Source organism: Orycteropus afer, unplaced genomic scaffold, assembly GCF_000298275.1.
Source record: "Orycteropus afer afer isolate SDZICR_OR568_19922 unplaced genomic scaffold, OryAfe1.0 scaffold00125, whole genome shotgun sequence".
Classification (NCBI taxonomy): Eukaryota; Metazoa; Chordata; class Mammalia; order Tubulidentata; family Orycteropodidae; genus Orycteropus; species Orycteropus afer.
Genome location: NW_006921712.1, coordinates 3897446 through 3904955, shown reverse-complemented (window position 1 = coordinate 3904955; position 7510 = coordinate 3897446).

Genomic DNA, 7510 nt, shown 5'->3' with positions numbered 1-7510 from the left:
AAAAAAAAAAAAAAAACATATATGACAAGTCCAGTCTCTGAAATCCTCATGTATCCAGTATCTGTTTTTATCTCTAGGGTTCTGGTCATTTTTTCTTGTCTTAACTCTTCCAGGTAATTTTTGATTGAATGTTGATTGTAGTTGTTATTATTGCTGTTGATTTGGCTCTGGCTGACCCATGGTGATCCCTTGTACAATAGAATGAATCATTACCTGATCCTGTACCTTCTTTATGATTATTGATACGATCACCATTGTTACAGCCACTAGGGAACATCTTTCAGCGTTATATTGGACAATAAGACCAAAAAACCCAAACTCACTGCCGTCGAGTCGGATCCCACTCATAGAGACCCCTCCTTGGGTTTCCAAGGCGGTTGCTGTTGTTGTTGTTGTTATGTGCCGTTGAGTCAGACCCAAGGCGGTATCACTACAGAAGTAGATTACCCCATCTTCCTTCTGAGGAGTGGCTGGTGGGTTTGAACCGCCAGCCTTCTGGTTAGCAGTCAAGTGCCTTAGGCACTATGGTATCAGAGCTCCCTCCAAGGGGTTATGACTAGCGAAGTAGATTGCCCAACCTTCCTTCCAGGGCATGGCTGGTGGGTTTCTGCTGGGTTTGAATCACCAGCCTTCTGGTTGGCAGTCAGATGCCTTAGGCTCTACACCACCAGACCTCCCATATTGGAATAAGACACTCCCCCCCAAAAAAACCCCAAACTCACTGCGGTTGAGTTGGATCCAACTAAGAGTGACCCCTCCTTGGGTTTCCAAAGTGGTATCACTGTAGAACTAGATTGTCTAATCTTCCTTCTGAGGAGTGGCTGGTGGGTTTGAACTACCAACCTTCTGGTTAGCAGTCAAATGCCTTAGGTAATATGCCACCAGAGCCTCCTATATTGGACAATATGCTGTTTATTTCATAGAATTTTCACTGGCTAATTTTTTGGAAGTAGATTGCCAGGCCTTTCTTCCTACTCTGTCCTATGCCTGGAAGCTCCACTGAAGCCTGTCCATCATGGGTGACTCTCCTGGTATTCAAAATACTTATAGCATAACTTCCAACAGCATAGAAACATGTGGCCACAGTATGACAAACTGACCAACAAGTGGTAGAATGTTGATAATTATATATGAAAAACTAGAGATAATTTGAGCCTTTGAAAGTCTTGTCTTTCTTCAGGAAGTATTTTCTTTTCCTCATGGCAGGCAGGTGAATAGGAGTAAATTATTTTAGTCAAATCAGGTTTCAGTGTTGTTATTTTCAATCTGCTACTAAATCAGATATTAAATATGTTTTGTTTTTAGAATGAATTATGAATAAGAAATTGTACTGCTTAGCAAAACCTAGCTAGAAAAATATGAATTCCAAGTTTAATATCCTCCAATCATGGTAGCAAATAAGATAATAGAAAATAATCAGAATCCTGGGTGAGAGGGTGGGAGCAGTCAGGAACAGATTTACTTTGATGTAAAGAAAGTTTTGGTAAGATTACTCTGTGTGTGTAATCTGTGGAGGCTGCCTGTGAGGAGAGGGCAGACATGGGAGAGAGCTGAGGCCCTGTAAGGAGGGATGGGTTTATTTTGTTTTGTCTTCTGCTTTACGGTCCAGCATCAATTCTTTATGATTTCTTTTACAAGAACAAACCTAACAAATTAAAACTAGGGTAGGGTGTTTTTGTAATCTCTTGCCTAGAGACCAAGCATGTGTTAGGGCTGAATGGGAAACAGTTGTCATTTTTTTTTTTTTTCCTTTTTTGGGTATCCCAAACCAAAACCAAACCCACAGCCATTGAGCTGATTCTGACTCATAGCAACCCCCATTGGGTTTCCAAGGCGGTAAATCTTTGCAGAAGTAGGTTGCCCCATTTTTCTTCCACAGAGTGAGTGGTGGGTTTGAGCCACCAACCTTCTGGTTAACAGTCAAATGCCTTAGGCACTGTGCCACCAGAGCACCTTGTGTGTGTGTGTGTGTGTGTGTGTGTACACCACCTAAATAAATTGCCTCTCTTTCTCTTTCTGTCTTTTTTTACCTTGGTAATAGAATGATTAAAATGGTGGAAACATCCAAATGGATGCAAAATAATTAAAGTAGGAATTAAAACAAAAGTTAATACAAGAATTAAAATTGCAAATTATACAAGTTAGCCCAGAAGCACTTATTGTAAACTCCCAAGTAGATATGAACAACATCTGTGTCTGCTCAGTGACCTACACTGCCCAATACACAGCCTTCTCTTTATGATGTTGTTGTTGTTACGTGCCATCGAGTTGGACCTGACTCATAGCGACCCCTGCTTGGGTTTCTGAGGCAGTATCACTACGGAAGTAGATTGCCCCATCTTCCTTCCAAGGAGTGGCTGGTGGGTTTGAACCTCCAGCTTTCTGGTTAGCAGTCAGGTGCCTTAGCCACTATGCTACCAGAGCTCCCCTTCTCTTTATAGATGCTCTGTAATTTCTTGGGTTGTAGTAGAAAAGAGATCTGGTGATGTAGTGCCTAAGGCACTTGCCTGCTAACTAGAAGGCTGGTGATTCAAACCCACCAGCCATCTGCAGAAGGAAGATGGGACAATATATTTATGTAAAGATTTACTGTCTCAGAAACCCTATGAGGGTCGCTATGAGGTGGAATCAACTTGATGGCAGTGAATTTAGTGGTTTTTGGTTTGGGGTGTAACAGTAGAAGCAAGAGGAACATTTATGGGGAGGATGTATGTGGGGAGGCACTGTCCAGTGCCAAATGATAAATATTTCATATACAATAATTCCTGGAAAGAGACAGTGGTTGGTTGCTTTTCACTAGGAGTAAAATAAAAGTCATTTCCTATGCTATATAGCATATTAATTTTCTTATTAATCCAACATCATGTCTACTTTGTCAGTCATATCCAGTTAGTTCAGAATTAGGGTAGAATCACTAGTTGTAGAATATACTATTTATTTTGTATTTAGCACGGCAGTTATAACTTAGTGATAAAATATACTATTGACAGAATATCATATACTGTTGCATTAAACTGCTCATATTTTAAAAATGTTGCTTTACTAATCCCTGTTTATTCAGCAACCTTGGGCAGAAATCAATAAGTAAAACTAACATTACCTTTATATGATTAATTTAACTTAAAAATTTCTGCTTAATTATAGTCTTTATAGTTGTCGATTGCAATTAGTGCTGAGGGCTATAAAATACTGTCTACTGTTTCAGAACGTTAATACACTGCCCTCTTGTGTGATACCTTTACTGCTGCAAAACTTTTAAAGTTGTGGCTAATTCAGCAAATCTAGGTTCATTTGCCTGAAGTAAAATATATCCTTAGGCAACTATGATAAAATAGATTTTACTTTAGAAACAAAGTTGTGTCTGAGGTGTTAGCATTTGTAAGTCCTTATTAATGCTTAAATCTGTAAAACAGATTTTCTGGGTGTCAATTACTTAATTCAAATGAAGAATCCCTGTGCAATTTCTTCATGGTTATTAAGGCAAAAGTAGGCTGGGTCTTTAGAATTGAGTATGTGCAGAGAATTGTTAAACTCAAAACCAATTTTCTAACTCACCTCTGGAAACTTTAATTAGTCATGTTCTGAAGAGAGATGACCCCACACTATTTCACAAGGGAATTGCTAAACTGCATTAGGGATGAAAAGGCCTCTAGAATTTTAGTTTGTTTGGAATATTTTATGAAGCCACCTTATTATGTGAATACATTTAAAACAAGCTCTTATTAGACATCAACATTTCAAATATTTTATAAGTTTTTATGAAATTTCTGGTCAAATATCTATAGTGAGTAAAGTAATCACTTTGAATGGCCAGACTTAGAAAACTTTAAAAGTTTTATAGAAGTTCAAAGATTTGTTAGGAATCAGATTCTAGATTTTAACAAAGGAAATTACCTACAAATAACAAGTGTTGTGTAGAAAGAGTAGTCTACACTTGTCATGTTCTGGGGAGGGTACTCTATTTCTGGACCAGCTGACTCATAAATTCAAAGGTCCTGTCTTTTTGCCTGTTGTTCAGGTCACAGTGGCACCAGCAGATCAAAGCAGCTGCCAATAAACAATATTCCTACATACGTATTTGTATGTGCTATAAAATGTCCATCTGCAGTACAAAGCTAACAGGGGGCGAAGTTAGGATAAATTCTTAGCTACAGCTAAGCACTTTGAGGGAGTGAGTTGCTGGGCCTGTTGGCTGGGGACCATGGTCCCAGGGGACAACAAACTCAATTGGCAGAACATAGTACCCAAAAATAATGTTCTATATCTTACTTTAGTGAGTAGAGACTGGGGTCTTGAAAGCTTATGAGCCACCATCTAAGATGCAACTCTTCGTATGTCCTCGTTCAGAGCAAAGAAGAGTGAAGAAAATCAAAGACACGTGGAAACAGTCCAAAGGATTAATGGACCATGAGAACCTCAACCTATGTGATCTGAGATGAGAAGAACTAGATGGTGCTTGGCTACCAGTGCCGAACACTTGGAAAGGAATCAAAATGGGAGATCTTGGATAGAGTGGAAGAAAAAATGTTGAACAAAATTCAAAACCATAAAAGAAGACCAGGTTTACTGGTCAGATAGAGACTGGTAAAACCCCTGGGACTCTGAATGCAAGTCACCCTTAGGGCCTGCAATCGAATTTACTCCCATGGCTTAATGCTCACGCAAATAATAGACAGGGCTATGAGCTGAACAACTACACCAGGGAGATGCACTCTTTAGAACAATCAACTGTGGAGGATCAGAAGGGCAGCATTTGCACAGAGAGAAAGGTATGCAGCAGGAATACCTAGGCAAGAAGGATGTAGGGAAATGATAACCATAGGGAGGAAGTGAGAGCTGTTACAGTGCGGGGAATGTAATCAGTGTCACAAAACATAATGTGTATGATTTTGTTTTTTAAATTTTATTGTGCTTTGTGTGCAAATTTATAGAGCAAAATTTGTTTTCCATTCAACAGTTTGTGTACATTTATTTTCACCCCAATTACTATCCCCGACCATAACAAACTCTCCTCCCCTCCCGTCCCTGTGACTGCCCCCTCTCTGTGCCTTGTCTGTTTTGAATGTAAAACAAATCTACTTCATAGAAAGTAGAATCTACTTCATAAAATTTCACCTAAATCATAATAAAAAGTTAAAAAAAAAAAAAGCAGCTGTCAATACTAGCAGTATTTGAAGGAAAGAAGGGTAGCTTGGAAATCATGGGGGAAGGATTGGGATTGAAATTTTGAAAAGGGCAATATTGAGATAGCTTCTTGTTGTTGTTGTTATGTGCCATCGAGTCAGACCTGACTCATACCGACCCCTTCTTGGTTTTCCGAGGCAGTATCACTATGGAAGTAGATTGGCCCATCTTGCTTCCGAGGAGTGGCTGGTGGGTTTGAACCACCAGCCTTCTGGTTAGCAGTCAAGTGCCTTAGGCACTATGCTACCAGAGCTCCTATTGAGATAGCTATGAAGAAAAAAAAAAAGTTATCTTAATGATATCTCACACTAAAAGTACTATTACTATTTTGTGGTGTTACAACAAAAACTTTAGAACAAAAGCTTCTAACTGTGGAGAAAGATAGCCCTTTTGGGATCTTTCCCATGACTATATATCTTATTAAGGAGCTCTACTTCAGTAGTGATACTGCCTCGGAAACCCAAGGAGGAGTCTCTGTGAGTCGGGGTCAACTCAATGGCACATAGCAACAACAACAGTGGTGTAGTGGATAAGGCATTTGGCTGCTAACCAGAAGGTCAGTGGTTCAAACCCACCAGCACTCCATGGAAGGAAGATGGGGCAATCTACTTCCATAAAGATTTCCAGCCTCCGAAACCCAGTGGGGGTCACTATGAGTCAGAATCGGCTTGAAGGCAGTGGGTTTTTTTTTTTTTTTAATGTCTTGTTATACCCTGGTAGCACAATGATTAAGCACTCATCCACTACCTTAAAGGTCAGAAGTTCAAACCCACATGCCACTGTGGCAGAAAAAGAATTTCTGCTCCTATAAATATTAGAGCTTAGTAAACCCTGTGGGTCAGTTCTACTCTGTCCTACTGGGTGGCTGTGAGTCCAAATCAACTTGATGAAACACAACAGCAACATGTCTTGTTACGTGTGCCAAGAACATGAGACCCTGACTTTCTTCACCTGGGCCATTTCATATGGCTGTGCTTACTGTTTTCTATGAAACAGACTCCCCAGGCTCAGGGTTCCTTAGTGTGATGCAAAGTCATGGTGCTCCGCATGTTCTCTAGGATATATCACATTGTCCCTTGGGACATAGGTGCAGGGGGGACCAACATAAATATTCAGATCCTCATGCTTTTAGCTGTGGTGCAGTGAGTAGTGAATTCCTTTGTCTCTGATCCAGGAGTCACCCATCTTTGAAATTCTAACAGGCTGATTTATTAGCTTGTAATTAAAATAAAATGTTGGACTCTTCACAGACTCAGCACTATTTTGTAATACATCTTCTACCTGGAAGTTGAACCTAAGTGCAGGATTGTTGTTGTTGTTGTTTTGAACTACAGAATGTCCAGCCCAGTTCTCAGTACATAATATTGCTCAATAAATATTTAATGAACCAATGAATGGTTGATAGGTAGACAGAAGAGTTCCATTCAGTCATTCTTCCAATCAGTCTTCTATAAATATATGTAAAACTACTGTGAGTTTATAGCCAGCATCATGCACTTTATTGGGAGCCAGAGATTGAAAGAAAAATAAAATATAGTTACTACTCTCAAAAGCTCACAATCTGGCCACAAAACAGTTAATAAATACAGTCCACTTAATGTGACATAATTAATGTGTGGCTGAACATCATGTTGGGAAAAGAAAGAAAGCGATCAGTTTACCTTGGGAAGCACAAAGGACACCCTCAGAAGTGATAGCTGAGTAACTTGAAGAATGGGATACGTTTCGTAAGTATATGGAGGTGAGGGCCTGGTGGAAAGCATTTCAGTCAGAGTGAATGGCCAGTTCTGAGACAGAGCTGTAAGACTGAATGATGACCGAATCTGGGAACAGTTGCTAGTAATTTGTTATGACTGAGAAATCAGGTGCAGAGTAGGCTGCAGTGAGAGACAAGGCTGGAAAGGGAGGTAGGGCTCTGATTATGAAGAATTTTGTGCTATCTACAGGAGTTTGATCTTTATTGTGAACTATTTATTTGAACTTTATTATAAGAAACTACAGAAGTGCTTTAATTGGGATCAGCCATTTAGGGAATTTGAATTTTAGAAGCAGCACTTTGGCAGTCATATGGATAAGCCTAACAGAAAACTGATGTTTTATGAACTCAAGAAGAGAGAACCCTGGAGAATAGTATATAATATATAATAGTATATATCATATAAGTGATAAGGAAGATAAACAGAAAAGTGAGAGAAGAATGGAAACTTGTTGTTGTTGTTGTTAAGTGCTGTTGAGTCGTTTCCGACTCATAGCGACCCCATGCACAGCAGAACGAAACACTGCCCGATCCCGCACCAGCCCCACAATCCCTGCTATACTCGAGCCC